This window comes from Tasmannia lanceolata, unplaced genomic scaffold (genome assembly GCF_043159265.1).
Source record: "Tasmannia lanceolata isolate RefF3 unplaced genomic scaffold, GAP_Taslan_0.1 ptg000023l, whole genome shotgun sequence".
NCBI lineage: Eukaryota > Viridiplantae > Streptophyta > Magnoliopsida > Canellales > Winteraceae > Tasmannia > Tasmannia lanceolata.
This window is the reverse complement of record NW_027518700.1, coordinates 14434721-14457094: the sequence shown is the minus strand read 5'-3', so window position 1 is coordinate 14457094 and position 22374 is coordinate 14434721. Positions and strand designations below refer to the sequence as shown.

Sequence of the window (22374 nt, the reverse complement as noted above, 5' to 3'; positions counted from 1 at the left end):
GTCCTGAGCATCTGACTGGGAGGGAAGTAGTTATCTCTATTCTCGAACAAACCCCACTAATTCTTGAACTAATTATCGTACATTGCCTGGCTCCTCCACTCTACTCTCTTGATGTATGGTAGGGTAAGGGGCAGCTTGCTACAAAGCAGATGGCTATTCTCTATGAGGCCATTCCACAACTGGTTGACTTCTTATCTCCTCCTGAGGTATCCCTTCTATCAAATCATCCCTGAGAGTTCTCCTTTAGCTGATTCATTTTCTTAGTATGAGGTTTCCTAGGCGGTACCATGCTGATTCAATAACAACAACACATTTAATATCAAGATATATATATATATATATATATATATATATATATATTTTTTTAACTGAATAATAATAATAATAATAATATTGAATAAAGTAACAAAATTTTACACATTCTTGGAACACATAACTAATTATATTTGTCTTATACCTGCACAACTCGCCCACATGTTGACCAGGAGTCCCCAGTGCATATGGGTTTATCATGTGGTCTCTTATTAGCACAACTAATTCATGTGCTAAACCAGGTGTCCCCGGTGCACACGAATCCATTGTGCTATTTCCTAATTGCTCCTTGTCTAGTTTCTCCCCAACTCTCATTCCTTAATTAATTGCCCTAAAGATCTTAAACTTATGCTCTGATACCATTTTTCCTGTCACGCCCCTGAACCAAAGACACGACAGGCGCCGTGTACCTGCAAAATAAAACCTCACAGGCACGCAAGGCTTTTTTATAAAACATTCATATAACATCAAGGATACATTCAAAATTTACTTGGCCAGTATTCAGAGCAACTAAATCTTCTAAAGCTTTATATAGAAACAACCACCAAAATTATTTACAAATCTCGAAACCCCTTATACCACATTAGTTTATGTACCAAAAAACATACATCCACAGAATTTAAAAAAAAAACTCACAAATATCCTAGTCCAGAAAATCCGCAAGTACAAGGTGGATCCCTCGCCTCGACCAGTCTCGGAGCCTAAAAAAATTTATAGATCACAGTGAGCTCGAAAGCCAGCAAGTAATATAGCTCAACTAAAGCTAAGCCTAGGCATCCAGAAAACAAATGCATAATAGAAAATCATATTTTTGGAAATTCAGAATTTACTCGGTATATACAGAGTTTGAAATACAAAATTAGAATCACCACTCGTACGTATCGGAAAATGTGTAGTAACAAAACAATGCTCATGTACTAGGAGGCAGTAAAAGAACTGCTTTTGCAGTAGATATCAGATACAAGTTGATAGGGTCAATTGCTTAGCCTCCTTTGACATAAGAGGGCCAACGTACCATCCCATTGGCGAGAGCACAGACACAAACACCAACCATCGTGAGCCAGACACGAGAGGCATTACCAAAATGCTGACCTCATGAATTTTCTAGATATACCCAGAGTTACAAAATCTTATGCTAAATGGTAGTTTTCAAAGAATAATTTTATTTGCAAAATCTTTTCAAAAATTTTCATCCGAAGGCTGCTAAAGTTAGGCTAAATACTTACAGTATAAGCACTCTCAAACCTCTACAAACTACTACTCAATTACCTGTATAACAAATTATAAACAAATTAAAATATAACCTAAAATAATTATAACAACCTATAACATACTAAGAAGGGTTCAATTTTACAACCCAAAGCCTAAATCAGAGATTCTCTAGAAGTATAATTTTTCTCCCCAAAAACCCTCGAAGGTTATGATTTCTTAACCGCCCGACGGAATTGCCCAAGGCCAGACTTGTTGGATAGATCGTGAGGAGATGATTCCAACAGATCCAACCAAGCCATCATAAATCTACTGGAAAAGATTCAGTGGTAAAAATAGGCAAAAATCTCAATTTATAAAGCCCTAGAAAAACAAGAAATCCTATACTTGATGATAATCAAAGATTTCAACCCAAATCTTACCTCCGACGCCACAAATTCGGTGTCCGCACACCCTTTTCCGATGAAATTTTCCTCTTCCCTTTTTATTTCTCCGTCAAACCCTCTCTCTTTGTTTCTGTCAAAGAGACAAGAAGGTTCTGGTTTTATAAAACATAAGCTGAAGTTAAATGACAAAAATACCCCTTCTTATATTTACAACTAAAAACAAGACTTAATGCAATTGGGGTATTTCAGCTACGTACAAGTTAAATAGAAAAACCCAACAACTTACCGTTCCCTCTAAAACTCCTACCCAAGCTAATCTAGAATCTCTAACCCTTTTCTTTAAGAATCCTAGAAATACCAAACAACTAAGAAAGCAAACTACAAAAGCATCAAAATCTAAACTAATTTATTTCATCCTAGTGGGGCCCATTTATGCACATAACATTCCACCCTCCTTGAATCAACCTTGTCCCCAAGGTTGAATTGTTGGAGAAAACAATTTATTCCGTGCCGAGGTCCCAAATCTTTTGCAGCATAACCTTATTGAGAAACATTGTTGATATTAGCCTTTCACGATCTTCAAAAATAGTGGCAGTGATCATTCAAGCCCGCCTTCAAAATCTGTTATGATCGAAGTTGGAAAGAAATATGATTTTTCATTGAGACGCATCAAAATGAAAGACGAATCGAATAATTGAACAAACTCAATATGCTCTTCGACAATGTGTTCAACTAACCCATCCTAGTCACCATCTACTCGAACATCAACCTTTTTAAGATTCCACTCTTCTTCATCTTTGCGTATTTCATTGATTAACATGCTGATTTTGTTTAAGCCTTTCGCAAATTGTCGTTGCTCATCTATCATTTTCATAGCAAATGCTTTCATCTTTTGAAAATCTTCATGCAGGCAATCCCAAATCTCCCAAGAAATAGCCATGGAGTAGGATCGACCGCTCTGATACCACTTGTTATGAACCCTAATCGCTTCGCGACAGATTTGGTCTTCTTGGAGGGTAGATCAGCCTCTTGATCCGTTTCGAGGGAAAGATTAGTCCTCCTTTGTGCACAAAAACACAATATATGAAATACATTTCTTCTTTTTATTCAAGAAAGGCTACGTACAAGTTAACTAGAAATACCGAGCTACTTACCATGCCCTCTAAAACTCCTACCCAAGCTAATCTAGAAACCCTAACCGTTATCCCTAAGAAAATCCTAGCAATACCAAACAACTAAGAAAGCAAACTACAAAAGCATCAAAATCTAAACTAAATTATTTCATCCAAGTGGGGCCTAGAGCTCCAGAGCTGATGGAACGCGTTAAGCAAGGCTCTTTAAAACTATCCAATACCAAGCTGGATCCCACCAAGTCCCATACAAAGGAGGGCCCCACTCAGGATCGTAAGATATCACCACGCTTCTAAATCAGCCGTCCTCGGCGGCCCACTTTGTGACGGCTTTCACTTTGGCTTTTTTTCAGGTTGACCCTTTTGCGGTGGCCCACTCTGTAGCAACTTTACTCTGGCCGCTTTCACTATGGCTTTTTTTTAACAGCTAGCCCTCTTCAGGCAGTCTTCTCCACAAGTCGTCCTCTTCTGTGACTCGGACACGGGACAAGGTGGTTGCTCTTATTCCAAATGTTAAGTACCTTACCAATATGCCAAAAGATCCAGATCTAATGGAATGCATTAGGCAAGGCTCTTTAAACCTGTCCCATACGAAAGCGGGCCCCCACTCAGGACTGTAATAGAAATCTACAACAAATGTACAAAAAAATTTCACAAAAAGGGAACTGATTTGCAAGAAATTTATGGACTGGAACATCTAAAATAGGGATCTGAAAATTTATTCTCTCAAAATGAATTATAAAATCTACGAGCAAGAACGCAATAGTATATAATAAAAATCCATATATCTAGGAATAGAAATGAAGAAAAGAAAGATATTTCCGAGAAAAAATCGATAGAATTCCCAAGATTTACTCCATGTGATCCTGCACTTGACAAGATTTACTCACAATGAAAGTGTTGTATCTTGCAGTAGACAAGATTTACTCACGATAAAGTGTTGGATTTTGCACTCAACAAGATGATCTGACGATCCAAAGAGGAAATGGACATCGATCCATGATGGTGCAAATCTCTAACAGATGAAACTTCCTTACCTCTAAGATCCCTCCAAACTCCAAGTATCCAAAAATTACATTTTCAAAACTCACTAAACCTCTACCTCAGCCCCTACTTATAGAAAAATTACAACCCCTTCTAATGGATAAAAAATAATATGCCCCCAACCCCCAACACAAACTTGCACACTACATGTTACACATAAACACTACTCACACTACTTGCGTTCCATGTCTAGACAAATCCCGTCGTTGGTCAGCATCCAAGCCACGCTATGGCTACTTCATTTTGAATCTTGGCAAATGGTACTCTGCCTTAACCCGATCTACATCACACAAAAATCAGATGTGTATGATATCTTTAATCGATTCGAAACTCATGGTGAAAAATGTACTCGAGCATAAAATTAAATATCTTCATAGTGAGTAGGGAGGCGAATGCCTTCGTTTCCCCTCCTATACTCGATTTAATTAGTCACGGCTCACCTGCCCACACACTCACGAGCAGAACAACTCCTCATAATGAAAACAAAGGCATATTAGTTTAGCCCTATGTGTTCACGCCCATTTACGTTACCCTCCTCTACTGGGATACATCATTTGAATTGGACGTTAAACTTATCAATTGTCTTTTCTCCAATTCTCTCTCGAGTCCCCACAAACTGTTGTTTTAGCATAAACTTGATTATCAGTTTCTTCGGGTCTTTGGATGTGCATGCTACTCATATTTCCGGTTGTATAACACCCAAATTTTAATTTCGATCTACTAAGTGAATTTTCCTTGGATATAGTTTGTGATAGCCATGCCTTCACATACCCTTTGGTGGAATTTATTAGGATTTTTCACTAAAGCATTGTGTCTGAAGTTTTCAATGAGAGTAACATTGATTAGGATTATTAAGAAACGAAGATGGAGAAGAAAACATGAAAAATAGAGATATTTAAAACAAGAGGAAGAAGAAGAATAAAAAAAACTAAAAGAATAAGAAAAAAATGGAAAAAAGGAGTTTTGGCAAAAAAAAAAAAAACATTTATTGCAGTTGTAAAAAAAATTAGGGCAAATTTTTTTTAGCGTGAACAAAAATAGTGCAATTAAAAAATTAGTGTTTTTTTTAATGGCAAAGAATCGAATTAATGGAAAAAGAAAACATGTGAAACCCCTGGCGATCGAGAAGATCAAAGCGATACAATAAACAAGAAGAAATAAACAAAAATTACATCTCAAGGAGGAAGAAAGTGAAAGACTTCCAACTCTGACCTAGAACAACCATCCCGCGCTAGCCTATCAGCCACAGAATTTGCCGACCTTCTAACATGATTATATGTTATTGAGGAATCCACAACCTGATCGAAAAAGCCCATACGGTGTTGCCATTCTTATCCCTTAAGATCCCACCTATCCCTGCTGGTCTAGGGTTGCCGATACTTGATCCGTCAAAATTCAACTTAAAGAAACCTCTGCTAGGAGGCTCCCACCTTGCTGAATAGTCACCCTTTCCTCCCTACCATTGCAAACCAATAACTAGCCTTGCCACAATTCATAGGCTGAAACAAATCGGAAACTGGACAAGGATCTAGCCTAGGCAATTGCCAAAGTAACCACCTTTACGAAGAGAAAGTTCAAAGATTTTACAAAACCATTAAATACCCTCCCATTGCTAGGAGGCTCCCACCTCGCTGAATAGTCACCCTTTCCTCCCTACCATTGCAAACCAATAACTAGCCTTGCCACAATTCATAGGCTGAAACAAATCAGAAACTGGACAAGGATCTAGCCTAGGCAATTGCCAGAGTAACCACCTTTACGAAGCGAAAGTTCAAAGATTTTACAAAACCTTTAAATACCCTCACATTCCTTTCTTTCCACAAGACCCAAAAGGTCGCTAGAAAAATTACATTCCATAAAACTTTCCCTTTGACCCTCCGTGGGGCAAAAGCCAATCCTTCCAGAAGCTCTGAAAACTTGGATGGGAAGATCCATGATATTCCAAATCTACAAAGAATTTTTTTCCCTACACATACCTTGCAGTTTTATAGTGGAGGAAGACGTGATCCATAGATTCTCCCGCTTCAACACAAAGCGCACAATGGTCTATGTTATGAAAACCCCCCAAATAGCAATCTGCGATTTCAATGGCAAAGCCGAACGAAAGAACAAATACAACCAAACGCACAAAGGACACAAATATATACGTAGTTTGGCTAAGCCTATATCCACAGTAGAAGCAACAAGAAAATCCACTATATAAAAAGAAGATTACAAGAGAAGATCAGTGTCCCTCACGGTCTCACCAACAACCCCAAGAAACCATAGCACACCCTTTCCCCCCCTTTTGAGCTCTCAACCCTCTTCCATTTTACAAGAATTTGAAAATAAGCCCTAAAATTCCCTTTGTATAAAGCGGGCCATTACTTATTCCTATCAGACCAAAAACCCATACGGTGTTGTCTGTCCCTAATTGGACCTAAAAAAGCACATACGGTGTTGCCATTCTTATCCCTTAAGATCCCGCCTATCCCTGCTGGTCCAGGGTTGCCGATACTTGATCCGTCAAAATTCAACTTAAAGAAACCTTTGCTAGGAGGGTCCCACCTTGCTGAATAATCATCCTTTCCTCCCTGCCATTGCAAACCAATAACTAGCCTTGCCACAATTCATAGGCTGAAACAAATCGGAAACTAGATAAGGATCTAGCCTAGGCAATTGCCAGAGTAACCACCTTTACGAAGAGAAATTTCAAAGATTTTACAAAACATTTAAATACCCTTGCATTCCTTTCTTTCCACAAGACCCAAAAGGTCGCTAGAAAATTACATTCCATAAATTTTCCCTTTGACCCTCAGTGGGGCAAAAGCCAATCTTTCCAGGAGCTCTGAAAACTTGGATGGGAAGATCCATGATATTCCAAATCTCCAAAGAATTTTTTCCCACACATACCTGGCAGTTTTATAGTGGAGGAAGACGTGATCCATAGATTCTCCCGCTTCAACACAAAGCGCACAATGGTCTATGTTATGAAAACCCCTCAAATAGCAATCTGTGATTTCAATGGCAAAGCCGAACGAAAGAACAAATACAACCAAACGCACAAAGGACACAAATATATACGTAGTTTGGCTAAGCCTACATCCACGGTAGAAGCAACAAGAAAATCCCAAGAAACCATAGCACACCCCCCCCCCCCGTTTTGAGCTCTCAACCCTCTTCCATTTTACAAGAATTCGAAAATAAGCCCTAAAATTCCCTTTATTGAAAGCGGGCCATTACTTATTCCTATCAGGCCAAAAACACATAAAACGGGCCAGGTCAAACGGCCGGGGCTTCGCCTAAATGGGTCGCATCCGGATCGCACATAGTATTACGGACCCCAACCGGGTTGAATTCAAGACACCCAACTCAACAGTCTATGATCCAAATGTGCCTATGGCGAAGGTGATCAACGGTGAGGATTTTATCTAAAGTTGTGGTCCATGCAAAGGCACAAACTCTTGGAGGAACTGGTATCTTCCATACTCTAGCCACATGCGAGATTGCAGAATTGGATGTAAGTAGATTATAGAAGGATATGATACTGCATAATCCCGATTCACACCAGATCCAAACCCGTTTATCTTCACCTGATCTCTTTATAAAACAAGATGTTGGATCCTAAATGAGCCTTGCCATCCTCCCCACTTCCTTATCAGAGGATAAAAAAAAATAGTGTAGTAAAAATTCAATTAAGATTGCTAAATTTATTTTTTAGCGGCATTACATATTCATTGTTTTAAAAATGATAGAAAAAGCAATGAGAGTAGTAAAAAAGTTAGTACACTAAAAATATAATTTAGAGCGGTGAAATGTCCCAGAATTTCCTTCATTTCAACCCAAAATTTAATTTCCTTCCCATATTAAACGTAAGACGAGACTAGAGGGAAAATGTTATCAGCACTACTGTATTTTGATGAGGGTACTCCTCACTATTTTAAAAGTACGGGATGGCCAGCACCATAGGATGATCCAAACCGTCCATTAGATGGGCCACAACCTAAATAGGTTGTGCCCCAAAAATCATTTCTATAGGTTGATCCTAACCCTCCAATCTAAAGAGGGTTAGATCAACCCTCTAACATTCAGATCGGAGGGTTAGGATCAACCTATGGAAATGATATTTGGGGCACAACCTATTTAGGTTGTAGCCCATCTAATGGACGGTTTGGAATCATCTACAAACGTGATGAAGTACTTCTTTCCACCTCTACTTTGCATAAACTTTAAATCACATAGATCACTATGGATTAATTGTAGAGGTTCAGATTTTCTTTCAATTGAGTTGAAATGTTTCTTAGCAAACTTAGCTTGAACACAAGTCTCACACTTGTATCCGCCATTCAAATCAAATCTTGGAATTAGCCCATAAGTTGGCTATCTTTTTCATAGTTCCATAATTTACATGTCCTAATCTACCATACCATAGAAAAGGAGATACAACCATGTAAACTGAATTTTTATCTTTATTGATAATAGAATTTGGGTACATAAACTTGTTCTTTACATCAATAACAACCACATTGGCTTTGAACAAATCACCACATAAGTACCCCTTCCCCACGTACATCCCACCCTTAGAGAGTACAAATTTGTCAGATTCAAATACAATTTTGAACCCCTTCTTGACAAGTATGGGGCCAGAAATTAGATTCTTCCTTATTTCTGGAACATGCAACACATTCTTCAAGGTAAGCTCTTTTCCAGAAGTAAACTTCAGGACCACGCTTCCCTTTCTAACAATGTTTGCTGATGTAGAGTTCGCCATGTAAAGCTTCTCTTCTTCTTCAACCTCTTCATAGGAAGAGAACAAGTGTTTATCGACACAAATATGATTTGTGGCACCGGTATCAACAAACCAGTCCTTGGTGGTAGACACCAAGCATACTTCTGACATCACCACACCAGCAAATTTCTCATCATTTTCTTGCTCAGTCATATTTGCTTGTTTGGCTTCTTTGTCCTTGCCTTAGTTCAGGCGCTTTCTGCAATCTTTAGCCCGGTGGCTAGGCTTGTTGAAGACGTAACAATTGTCTTGGAACTTCTTCTAATGTTCCTTTTGTTTGCCTTTCTCTTGATCGAGCCTCTTCCTCTTCCCATCATTTTTGGGTTTGGAAGATTCAACAATGTTTGCCTTTGGTTCTTTTTAAGGGTTTGTTGCCCTCTTGTTGTCTTCTTCGATTCTCAACCGAAGAATGAGATCTTCTAGATTCATCTCCTTGCGCTTGTGCTTCAAGTAATTCTTGAAGTCTAACCAAGCAGGTGGCAGCTTCTCAATCACAACCACCACTTGAAATGACTCACTCAAAGTCATTTTCTCAGCATTGATGTCATGCAAAATGATTTGCAAATCTTGAACTTGACTAATGACTGATTTTGAATCAACCATCTTGAATTCCAGAAATTTGGCAACGATATGCTTCTTTGTGCCAGCATCCTCGGTTTTGTATTTCTTCTCCAAGGACTCTCACAATTGCTTGGCTGTTTCAAAACTGATATAAACATCATATAAATTGTTAGCTAAACAATTGAGAATGTAGTTACAGCAAAAGAAATCACCATGTTTCCAAGCCTCCAATGCCGCAAGCGTTGTGACATCATGCTCATTATGAGACAATATCGGGCACACCTCCGCAAAAACTTCACAAGGTTTAGAGTGATCAGATAGAAGTACATTTTCTATTGCCACTGTTTGAACCCAACTCTAGTAAATTTTTCTGGCTTCTCATTTGGTGGATTTGGCATCACCACATGAGGAATGGTTTGTGGAACCATACCTCCAATAGCAGAACCAAAAGGCATAAAACCTGTATTGGTAAAACCAATTCCGGGTCCAAAAGCCGTGCGGCTTGAACCCTCGCCACCATTTGTGGTCTCGATACGAAGACCCGCAGCATTAGTTGCATTGTTACTAGGCACTCCATTGTTGTTGGTCGGATTGACCACTGGAACACTTCCATCATTTGCAATGTCCTCTCCGACATTCAAGTTCTGGATATCGGGCAAGTCATCAAAGATTCCCGCCATTTCAGTTCTCCTATAAACCCAACAAACAGTTATAACAAAATCGCTTTAAGAATGTTGTAATCACATTATTTTTTGTAAAGCAATAGTAGAATTGGAATGTATAGAATAATTGTTAGTGAGATATAAGTATGATTAATAAAGCTAAAACTTGTTCCACAACCGGGAACAAAAGAGTATTGTGTATATAAACAAAGTAACAAACTTGAAAGAAATCAAATAAGGAAGTGAGGTACGGTTTACTGAATCTCCTTAAAGAGATTTGTTCCTGCCTATGGTGCTTTGCAGATAATGAACAATGCTTTCCAAGATACAACTCTTCCAACCAGGCTTGATTAGCACTATCAAACTTGGACGCGATCGAAATTTACTTGGATCAACACACTTGGAAAAATTTGATTTGATATCAACTAGATGATCAAAAGGTAATTTTCTTTCAGAGAATAACTCTTTCTGCAGAAGAAAAATTGTGTCTTGGATAAGAAATTCGTTTGCTGTTTATAGAAAACAAATGAACATCTCTTTTCACCAAAAAAAACTTTTGGAATTGTAACTGTTAGGAAATTAATGGAGAATTTGTAATTGTCAGGAAATGAATGGAGAATTTGTAACTGTCAGAAAATAATGGACAAGTGTCATTAAACTACTTTAAGTTACAACAGTCAAAATTTAAGAATTTGTAACTTTTAGGAAATCATGAACCATTAAACCACTTTAAGTTACAACATATCGAACTCCAATTCCATTTCTTCACTACATCTATTTGTGTTGATTCCGATCAATCCAAAATAATTGAACGTTAACTCTTCTAATTCCTAGGTTTCTGTAGACACCCCCATTTTGCTCCGCTTTGAATAACAAAGAAGTCAGTATTTTTCTATCTTACTGCCAAATCGAGTTGGGTAAGAATGGATTTCCGGTCCATTCTCCATTTTCCATAGTTTTCAGGCTTAGGGGTAGTGTAGTCATTTTTGTCATGATCCCCCTCTTTTCTACCAAAGTAAGATTTCCAACAAAATCCAAAAATGAGAGTTGTCAGGCTAATTGAGTAGGCCCGCATTGTCTGTTCAATTGAATTTGGAACCAATTGTCAAAATCGATTGCCATGGGGGATCTGTATGAGTTTCGGCCAACTTGGGTGGAAACCACAATTTTTCGAGAATGGGATTTCTTGACATACAAGTTGGAATGTAGTTCAGCCATGACGATCTCATCTAATGTGTCTTTGAATTATACCAAACGAGGGAAACTTGGGGGATGGTATCCAGGTCAATTATGTCCATAGGATGCGCCCATCTTGCCATTTCTATTAGATTTGCGATAAGCAAGTGGGGCCACCATTTTCTTTGGATTTTAGTTTTTAAATTGTGAAATTTAGTTCCAAGATGGATTTTCGGCCCATCTTTGGTAGGGCCCGCTGCATTAATTTTCAAGTAATTTGACCTGCCAATTAAGCAATTCTGAATCATCCTATGGAGGCAATTTGAAAGGTGCAACCAATTTATATTATGGCCCACCAAATGGACAATAAGGATCATCCCATGGAAATGGCTGAAGGGGGGGGGGGGTGTACCCAATATATGTTGTGACCATCAAGTTGAACAATTCGGATAATCCTTGGAAATGATTTTTGAGGCACAACTTATCATTTGGATGGTTTAGATTATTTCATAGAGATAATCTAAAAGACACAACTTTATCACCTTGCGGCCCGCTATTTGGACGGTTAGATCGCCCTACAAACATGATTTATGGGGTACAACATATTTATGCCGTAGCCCATCAATTGAACGGTTTGGATAATTCTAAAGAGATGATTAGGGGGGGCACGGCTAAATTCGCAACATGGCCCATTTACTTGGACAGTTTAGATCACTCTATGAAGTGGGGTCCACCAATGTATTTCGAAGTTTTTGCTTCCAAGTGAATTCGGCCTGTGAGGGATAATCATTTTCATATACAATTCAACCATGCTCAAGGGGGCCCCACTAGGAATCTAACTCAAGATGTTTGGACTCTTTCTTCCTTTCTTTACTATTGTTCATGACCTGCTTTATTATTTAAAACGAAAAAAAAGCAATTCAAACCATAAGAAGTAGGTTCAAGGGGATATTTAAAGAAGTTATCAATAGGGAGGATATTCGGACACATGGGGGAAGATCTCATGCTTTTACGCCAGCACAATTTTTTTTCATATTCATGGTAACGTCCCTCCCATCTTAAGAAACTGACATCTTTATTTCCATTATAAAGAAAACATATCAACATTGAAAAAGAATAAAAGAGGGTATTGTAGGACAAATGGAAAGTTGAGACTTTGGAGAAGCTTTTTGAAAAATGGTAATATTTTATAACAAAAAAGAAACGTGTTTTCTTATTTGGGAAATACACCCAAGCTTAGCATATCAACTTTCTATCTTGTAAAGAAGGCAAGTGGGGAATTTTTGAAAAGCAAGGAAAGATATCAACCTTCATTCTATAAATATGGATGGGGACAACAATGAAAGGCTCTTGGAAAAAAAAGACAGAGGAGGAAAAGAGGGGACGTCCAATCTTTGTTGAGTCTGCCCAACTTCACGTTTTTCAATCTCACTCTTTCGCTCTCGGATATCGTACTCATCCCCATCTTCGCTATTTCTGATCCATCTACTAGCCGAATTCACGCTGCCCCATATCCTTTTGCTGTAGCTGAGACTCGTATCTTCTTCTTCAAGCCCTCTCATCAATTGCATATTCGCTGCCCTCCCACACAACCATATACAGAAACTCTCTTTCTCTCTGATCCATTGTAACAAAAATTAATTGAGTTTCTCAACATCTTGGGCAATATCCTCATTCTTGAGATACCGACTATAATTTTTTGGGGCTGCTACGTTCTCTCCTATTCTAGCTTTGTGACCGAACCTTTCTTTGGCCCAAAATTGTGTGGTCGAGTCTGTTGGAGTTCAAAACATTCGTGGCAAATCTCTTTTGGATCAAGGGGCTGGTTTGCACCTTGGTGGTTGAAATTTAGAAGAACAAAATCTTGGGACCGAAGCTTATTGGTGGACGAATTTGGTGGAGTGGATCTTTCTTCTAAAGCTTGGTTTGGTTTTCTCCATAGAAGGTAGGTGTACTTTCACATGATTTTTTTTGTTTATGTTCTAGATATTTTATTCTTCAACATCACATGTCTTAGTTTTAATTTTAGCTTCCGTTTGCATGCTTAGAATTTTCTTTTCTATGCTTTAATTGAGGATCCAAATTAAATCTAATTAGAGTCTTAATTAGGAAACCTAATTAGATAACTCTTGAATCCTAGGCTCAAGGGATTTTCGGTTCCTATTGGGCAAAATCAATGATGCAAACACCCAATTTTACAGTCCATCCCATTTTATATCAACAACCCATCATTTTAATTTGATGCACACAAACTCCAATCCAAAAAGATAACCACAACCCTCTTTGATATTGGTAATCCCTTCCAGTTAAAAACAATAACACACACTCACACACACACAATTTACCCCTCCCAATTGACATTGGAACCCTCAAACCAACATCAACCGAGTACTCAAACCATCTTCTATGGACAGTATCTAAAACATTCCCTAAAACATAAAAAGGAAAATAGTAACAAGAGAAGAAGCAGAAATATGAAGGAGTGATATATTTCTTCCCTTGGACAGCCCCTTTAATGCATTTATGACTACTCTTTTAAACTATACGGGCGGCCCGGGAAAGAAAACGGGTGGTTATGTCATTTCCCTAAATAAATAAAAAAGGCCATTAATATGTGCACTATCATGTTTTGATAAATACACTCATCTTTTTCATTAACTTCACCATGCTTTTATAATGGTAGGGTCTAAGCTTGAAAGAACTATTTGAGAACTGTAATAACCTTGTTACAACTCTTTAAATACCAAAAGACAAGATGAGTTATTGTAATTGTCAAAAACGTGGTAGTGCCAATATCATTCCCGCCATAGTGCTGGCTGCCTGTCTTGTGACCAGATTTTGAGCATCTAAACTGCAGATTCATAAAAAATGGTAAACTACAAATTTGTAACCCTTTGAAATTTTTTTCGAACGCATATTTGTACGTTAAATTTGGCCAAGCGGTTAAAGAATCATCACAGTTTTAGTGGGATGCGTTCATTAGATCTTTAAATAGGTAAGGTTTTGTCGAGATTGTGCAATTGTCGAAACATGATTGTGTTAATGTCGTTCTCCAAACAAAAATCAAAAGACACCAATCTAAAACACACCCAATCTAAAAGTCACAAATCTAAAATTTACCCACTTAAAAAAACACCGGTCTAAATCCGTTAAAAGTCATTAACCAAAAGGCCACTAAAAGTCACAAGTGAAACTAAAAACTTCTAATCAAACAACTTAAAAGACACTACACACACTAAAGGCCTCAAGATAATTAAAAGCTTCAAGAAAACTCTAAAAGTTTCAACAAACCCAAAAGAATTTGAGATTCCTAAGAGCCTGTGGATTCAAAATTCATTTAGAAACCTTTAGAGCCCCTTTAGGAACACTTACGTCACGTTTTAGGTCTTCAAGAGTCCTAGAGTTAGGAGTCCAGTTAGCCTCATCACGGCCGGTTGCTATTATTAGCAACTGAGCCATAGATTAGGTTTCACTAGTTAACCCCTTTTTCCTCTAGGACATGCCTAGTTAACCTAGGATGTAGGATCCACCTACATTAGTCTAGGGAGTGTCTTGCATTTAGATAGGATCATATAGCATCTTAGATGGAGTCCTAAGATAATAAAACTTTATCAACTTGAATTAATTAATTTTTCATAAAACTGTTGAAACAGTCTGTCCAGTCTAGATTGGTGTCTTAGATGAGTTAGGCATAAGTAGCTTAGTTTAGGCGCACCGAACTACGTTGATTTTGATCCCAGTGAGGCTTGGGTACGTAGGCAGCTTGGATGCTGGGATGACATTCCATGCACGAGTCGGCCCTACACACAATCAGTGGGGTTTTAGGGTAGTTTTTTTTAATTTCTTCTCTCATTTAAAATCCTAAATTAAATTGATTAAATCACTTATGATTTTTCACCAAATTAGAATTTTAGGAGAATTTTCACATAGATTGTTTTAAGATGCATGCCATATAGTTCGCACATCACAAGAGCTAATCTTTGGAATTGAAGACCGGATTATCGGGCAAGAATGATGCATGTGGTGGTAATTCCTTATACCTTCCATTCTCGTAATCAGGTAACGAATCTAGACTTCTGGGACCGCAGATCATTGCAGTGTCATTTATGGGTCCTAAGTCTTTTACTTAAGTGACGACTCTGATTATTCTCTTTTGTGTGAAATTCGGATGCTTTAGTGATCCCAAGTTCACAGAAAAGATGACTTATATTAAAAATAAAAAACACACGCCATTCGCGTGGGTACGAGAGACCCAATTCCCCTCTCGCGGAATTGGGTCCCACAGTTTCTGATTATTTTCAATATAGATCCCGGGATATATTGAAAATAATCACTGGAGGAAGAATAGTATGGGCATTTCTTAGATAAAATAAAGCGGCTTTCTGGCGATCGCCGATCAGTGACGTTCTAGCGACCTATGACCGGTAAATTTCTTGCAATCGACGACTTTCTGGTGAACGGATTTTTTTTTTCAATCTTAAGAAAACAAAACCATTTTACATAAAAAGATTTATATTTTTAAGGGAAAACACAAATACGATATGATTAACAATACAACAACTAAAATCATTTTTGATGGAAAACGAAGAATGATGGCTCTGGTAGCAATGTTGGGAATTTAAACCATTAGATCAGATGATGAATCAAAATATACACTACATAAAATTGTACCTTTCATCGTCGATCACGAACGCAGCGAAAATATTTGCAGAGCTTGATCCCTGATCGTCAACCGTCTTCATCTATCTTCCACGTAATCAGCGATAAACGTTAGGTCACGCTCTCGAATCCCAAGGTACACAATGGATGCCAAGAGATTGAGCGATCAAAGCGATCAAAGTATATGCAAGGAAGAAAATAAATAATCCAAAGAGAGCGAATGCAAAGAAATAATTACACACATGTTTCTTCTTTTGTGTTGTCACATTTTTTCTTGTGTTTTTTCACTGTTTTTTATAGAAGCAAATTATTTAGAAGATAAAGAGAGGGAGAAGAGAAGTTTTCTTACTCTAAGTAGGATTCCAATCTCGCAACCTCCCCACGTGGCCATACGAACCACGGCGCCCACATTAAAATCGTAGATACGATGTGTTGATATATTATCATTAATATGAAAAATTACACCAACTTATATAAAAGAAATTATTTTCTTCATTATGACTACATTATAAACACATTATATAAAAGCTCAAATCACTAGTTGTTTTTTGTCATTAGCTTTTTTTTCTTCGCCATTTGCATGTTTCTTGAGGTGCATAAACTAGCTGGTGGGTGCTAGGTTGCACGCCATTCAAAAGGAGGCCTAATGTATAGAGGAAGCTCGAGATGAAACAATTGACACAGTGCAGGAGGCTGTGTTAGTGGAAGGAACTGACACCAGGAATGAAGTTGACATATAAAATGATACAGATATGTTAAAATCAGAATATTTTTAGAAGTCTACTCTCATTTCTCAGTCTCAAGAACAATGTTGTAATAGATATGGTCATATGGGGAAAAAACCAACGGTTACAAGTACTAGGACAAACCACAACACATAAGCTACAAGTTTACAAGAGAAACAACAGAGATAGATGTTAGTTGTTTCACAAACATAAACATATAGAAAAATTATCATACATCCATAATAAACATTACCATAGGGAGAAATAAAAGAAAATTTACACACTAATTTAGAGCATTTTCATGAATAATTATCTTCTTACTAACTCGTGAGGGCTTCACCGAGTAGTAAGGCCCTATTTCGTCTCTCTCCGTAGATCCCAACACCAAGAAATATTTCTCTGATCACATTCATTTCCTTTATAACGTCTCTCATTTCCATTCGTTCTCTCGGTAATTCAGCTGAACACGCAACTCCAATTCGCAGTAAAGATACCAAGCACTCCCGCAACCTATAAATCCTATCTCTGTCATTTTGAGCATTGTTGGTAACTCTGTCTTCTTCATCTTCTAAAAGCAGCAACGGATCCACAATCTCCATCACCTGGTCAGGCAAAGCCAACTGAGCAAACTTGTTAAGACTTAGGTCATCCTTAAACATGTCATCTGTGGGACTCTTTCCTGTGAGCATCTCTAATAGAAGAATCCCATAACTATACACGTCTCCAGATGTGGAAACATGGCCACCTACCCCATATTCTGCATTTTGACACATATACTTTTGTCATGAGAAAGGAAGCCATATACTAGTTAGAAAGTAAAAGAAACTAAGAGATTGATTTGGGAAAAAAAAAGTGAGATTTATTATCAAAGCAAAACAAAATTTTAATAACGACTAAGCAAGCAAAAGTTGCTAATTCAAAAAAAAAAAATGAATAAGCAAGCAAAAACTATAGTTGACCAAAACAAAAGCCGATATTTATTGTCAATCAGGAGATAGATGACCAAGGTGCAATGACATTGAAGTATAATTTAATATAAGAGAAAAATAATCAATGCACACAAACCATTTTAAGCATTTCATTTTCACAGAAATTTTCAGCATTTTACTTATTATCAAGATTTTCTTCTAAAGAAGATTGTGTAACACATCTAGTCCCTGTCATGAGAAAGAGCTTCCAATTTCCATGAGAATGCCGTGATCATTGTTGACACAGAATGAGATAAGTTTGATCATTCAAGGGCCTAGGACCGTCTGATCGTTTGACCAATGCGATCTCAACTGCCATTTGGAAGGCCTTATGGTTACCATATGGATCTGTGTTGCATGGATTCGGATTTGTGTATCACGATCGAACATGGATTTGAGGTGTCAAATTCAGCACACCGCCAAAACTAGGATTCATGGAGTCAGTAATTTTTATTAAATAAAATAAAACGATATATATATATATATATATATATATATATATATATTCATGAAAATTTGACGGTGGAGTGTCGAGGTGTTATGATTTTTATTGGGGAGAGAGAGAGAGAGAGAGACAGAGAGAGAGAGAGAGAGAGAGAGAGAGAGAGAGAGAGAGAGAGAGAGATGTGAGAGGATGGAGGATTTTTAATAAGAGAGGACAGACTATGCTTTTATAAAAACAGGTTAAAAATAAAACGTGTTTAAAGGGAAAATATATAGGATTCCAATTTTAAAAGAGACAATGACATGTCAGATTCGCCCGAAAAAAACAGGATTCATCCGGGACACGACTACGACAAGAATCCAAATGTGTCCCATGTGAATGCATGTTCGGAGAAATAGGGGGGCGAAGAATCCATGCAAGTTAGGTTTGGATCAATGGAACCATCCATGTAAACAGGGCAAAAGTAGGGCTCAATAAGAGACTTTTAGGCGAGGGCATAAAAGTGACTTTCTTAGTAGCATATGCTTTTAATTTTCTAGCAGAAAACAAAGTCATATTAAGTATAATGCTCATTTGCTCTCCACTTCTGCATTCCACATGTGTGTACGTAGGTGAGAACCAATTTGGGACACCTACAATTTCGCAATGCTTTTGCATGTAAAAGTCACCACATAGTGATGACCTAGAAGGATGCCCAATTTTTAAGCACATGTTTGCTTCCTCGTGCCAAAGCAATGCAAAAGTGGATAACAACTCATATTTCTTATATGATGGTCCAGGATCCACAGATATGATATTTCTTAAATAAAAATATCAAAATTCCTCTTGGAGTAAAATTTATCAACAAATTAGAACTCCCTAAACTTGGATAATTATCAAAATAAACATTAAAAAACAAATATTCAAACAAATAAAGATTAAACAATGGAAAAGCATTTGGTAACATGTAAATTTTACTATTTTTGGTAACAGAATCTAGTCCGTCTTAAATGTGACACTTTGTAGTCATTGGGGGCATTGAGCTAGTTTTCCACAATTAGGTGTTTTATCCCATTGTCTTTGGTTCCACCATGTTTGAATGATTATAATCCGGTGATCATTACCTTTATTAGTATCTTCATATCCAGGTTGGCCAATGCTATGAAAACAGTACCTGGACCTTTATTAGTATCTTCATATCCAGGTTGGTCACTACTATTGATCTAGTAGTGACCAACCAGATCCATAGACATGATTGTTTTGTTGAAACTTGCTAATTTTAGATTTGTTGTACATAATTAGCCATTTAAAATTGTTCATGAAGCTCATTTGAAAATAAAACAGATGAAGAAAACTTATGAAAGCAGTACCTGGAGCAATGTACCCAATGGTTCCCTTTAACCCAATCGTGCTGCTCTGATCTTCAGAGTTGCGAATGATCTTCGGATGGAACCTGGCTAAACCAAAATCACTCACGCGGGCATTCATGTCTTCATCAAGAAGAATATTGCTTGGCTTTAGATCACAATGAGCGATTGTCGTCTGGCAATGATGGTGAAGATAATCCAATGCAGAAGCCACGCCACTTGCTAAGTTTAGTCTCTTAATGATGCTTAATCTCCTCATTTGACTTTGTCCATCTACTTTTGGATGCAACCACTTCTCCAAACTCCCGTTTGGCATGAACTCAAACACAAGAGCTTTGAAATCATTACCTCCAAAATCTATACTTGAGCAAGAAGTTATGATCTTGACAAGATTTCGATGGCGAATGTTTCTCAGTGCTTCGCATTCAGCTATGAAACTCTTGGAAGCTCCACTTTTTTGAAGGTTAAGTACCTTCACAGCAACAATACTTTCATCTTGCCCAAGAATTCCCTTATACACTGACCCATAACTTCCCGTACCTATCAAATTGGTTGAAGAGAATCCATATGTTGCTTTAAAGAGCTCTGTGTAGGAAACCTTTAAAAGCCGACCGTCCATGGAAGATGTTGAAGCTTTCTTCCTTGACTTCCTTATGCAGTAAAGAGAAGAAATGACACAGAAAAAGAAAATCAAAGATAAAACTGCACTTATTACTGGGACAATTACTTTTGAAAGAGATTTTTCTTGCTTCTCATCAGCCAAGACGGGGCAGGCAGGCAACTTTAATTCTGGGATACCACCGCAAAGATTATTATTTCCTGTGACTGAAATAGCACTTGCATTTCTAAAGATCCCTTGATTTGGTACTTCACCTTCAAAATTGTTGAAAGACAAGTTTAGATACTCCAGAAATTGAAACCCCTCTAGATACTTTGGAATATTCCCTGAGAAGTTATTGTATGAAAGATCAAGAACTTGAATGGCTGTTAAAGTACTCAAAACAGAGAGAATGTTTCCTCTAAAGGAGTTCCCCTGAAGATAAAGTTCTAGCAAGCCCTGACAATTTGCAAGAGTACTTGGGATTTCACCTGACAATTTATTCGACGAAACATTCAATACCACTAAATGTTCCAAGTTGCCCACTTCTGATGGTAGGGAGCCCGTTAGAAAATTTTGAGACAAGTCTAGTGACCTTGATAGGGATGAAAGGCCAACAACTTGTTTTGGTATTGTACCACTAAGGTTATTTTGAGCAAGCAACATTATTATAAGATTTTGACAGTTCCCAAGAGTGGAAGGTATGTTTCCTTGTAGATGGTTTTGTTGTAGATAAAGTTGTTCTAATAGAGTAATATTGCCTATGGAGGATGGGATTTGCCCTGAAAATCTATTTCCGGGCAAGTACAATATTTGCAACATGGAAAGCTTCCCGATTGAAGTGGGAATAGTACCTGTGAAAAAGTTATCATTCAGTGACAATATCTGTAAGTTAAAGAGATTATCAATCTGAGTAGGGATGCTCCCGAAAATGCTGTTTTGTCCTACTCCCAGCTTCGTCATTTCAGTTGAGAGATTGACTATGGAGCTGGGAAATTTGCCTCCGAAATTATTTTCGTCAACCGCCAAGTCAGATAAATGACTACAATTAGCCAAAGAAGTTATAAAACTCAAGTCACCGTCTTTGCCAGTTCCAAATTGGTTACCCCAAATGCTGAGCGTGTTCAAATCCTTCAGACTTCCAAGATTTTCAGGCACTAGTCCGCTGAAGGAATTGTTTCCGAAGAAAATCTTTGTTAGCCGTGAAGCATTAGATAATGAAGTTGGAAACGGTCCTGTAAATTGGTTGTCTCCTAAAAGAAGACCAAGGAGATTAGGAAGTGAAAGTCCTATGTCGAGGGGAAGGCTCCCATATAGTTGGTTACCTGTGACGGAAATTTCCACTATCGACGAGATATTGAAAATAGATGAGGGAATCATACCAGTTAAATTATTTCCAGAAAGGACTAAGTGTTCCAAGCTCTTAATTCGGGCGAGATCATTTGGAATCCTTCCCTCCAAATGATTTAACAGTAGCATAAGATGGGTGAGAGATGAAAGGTTCCCAAATGAAGGTGGAATGCTTCCGCTAAGATCATTAGTACTCAGATACAACTTGACAAGCTTTGGCAAAGTGCTCAGCTCAATTGGAATTTTCCCTATCAATGTGTTGTACCCCAAATCGATCAATTGGAGGCCCGTACAGTGTGAAAGATTGGCTGGAATTCCCCCTCCGAAGGAATTGTGGCTCATATTTAGATATTGCAGTCTGAATAGGCGGCCAATTTGTTGGGTTATTTGGCCGTTGAAGCTGTTTTCTTGGAGGTATAGTTTCCTTAGAAAGGTGAGGTTGTATATAGCGGGAGACAAAAAACCCACCAAGTTCAGCATACTAAGGTCCAATACGGTGACCCTTTGGTGCTGAGGACTGCAAGTGACACCCTTCCATTGGCAGAAATGAAGAGTATGGTTCCATGGGGTCAAAGATGCAAGAGGATCGCTGCTTATCCCATCCTTGAAGGCGAGCAAAGCCATTCTATCAGTTTCATTTCCTATTAAGGAGGTGGTAATGGCGGATTCCGATGGTACGACCTTCATGCAAAATATGAGATTTGCAAAGAGGATAGATGACCAAAATCCAAAGCGACTCCTACATAATAGATCCATTTGGGTTGGATCTCTTCTTGCGTTGAGCAAATATAGAAATTCTTGCTAAGTTACATTTCATCTTATTCGACCACTCGTCATATATAGATAGCAATGCACATGCATTTCCTCCGAACTTAGAAGGAGTCTTGACGATGAATAAATTAGGCAACAAATAATCCATGTCAAAGGCCCATTCACATAAGAACATATTTAATAAGATTTCACATTACTTCTTTCTCTAAAAAAATTGGCAATCGACATCCAATGTTTGACAATTTAATAATGTCAACCATGAAC

General features: G+C 37.9%; 1 pseudogene; it reads right to left on the bottom strand.

Annotated features, from left to right (window-relative positions):
• Window positions 1–16952: 16952 nt before the first annotated feature.
• Window positions 16953–22095, bottom strand: LOC143855850 (LRR receptor-like serine/threonine-protein kinase EFR pseudogene; annotated as a pseudogene).
• Window positions 22096–22374: the final 279 nt, after the last annotated feature.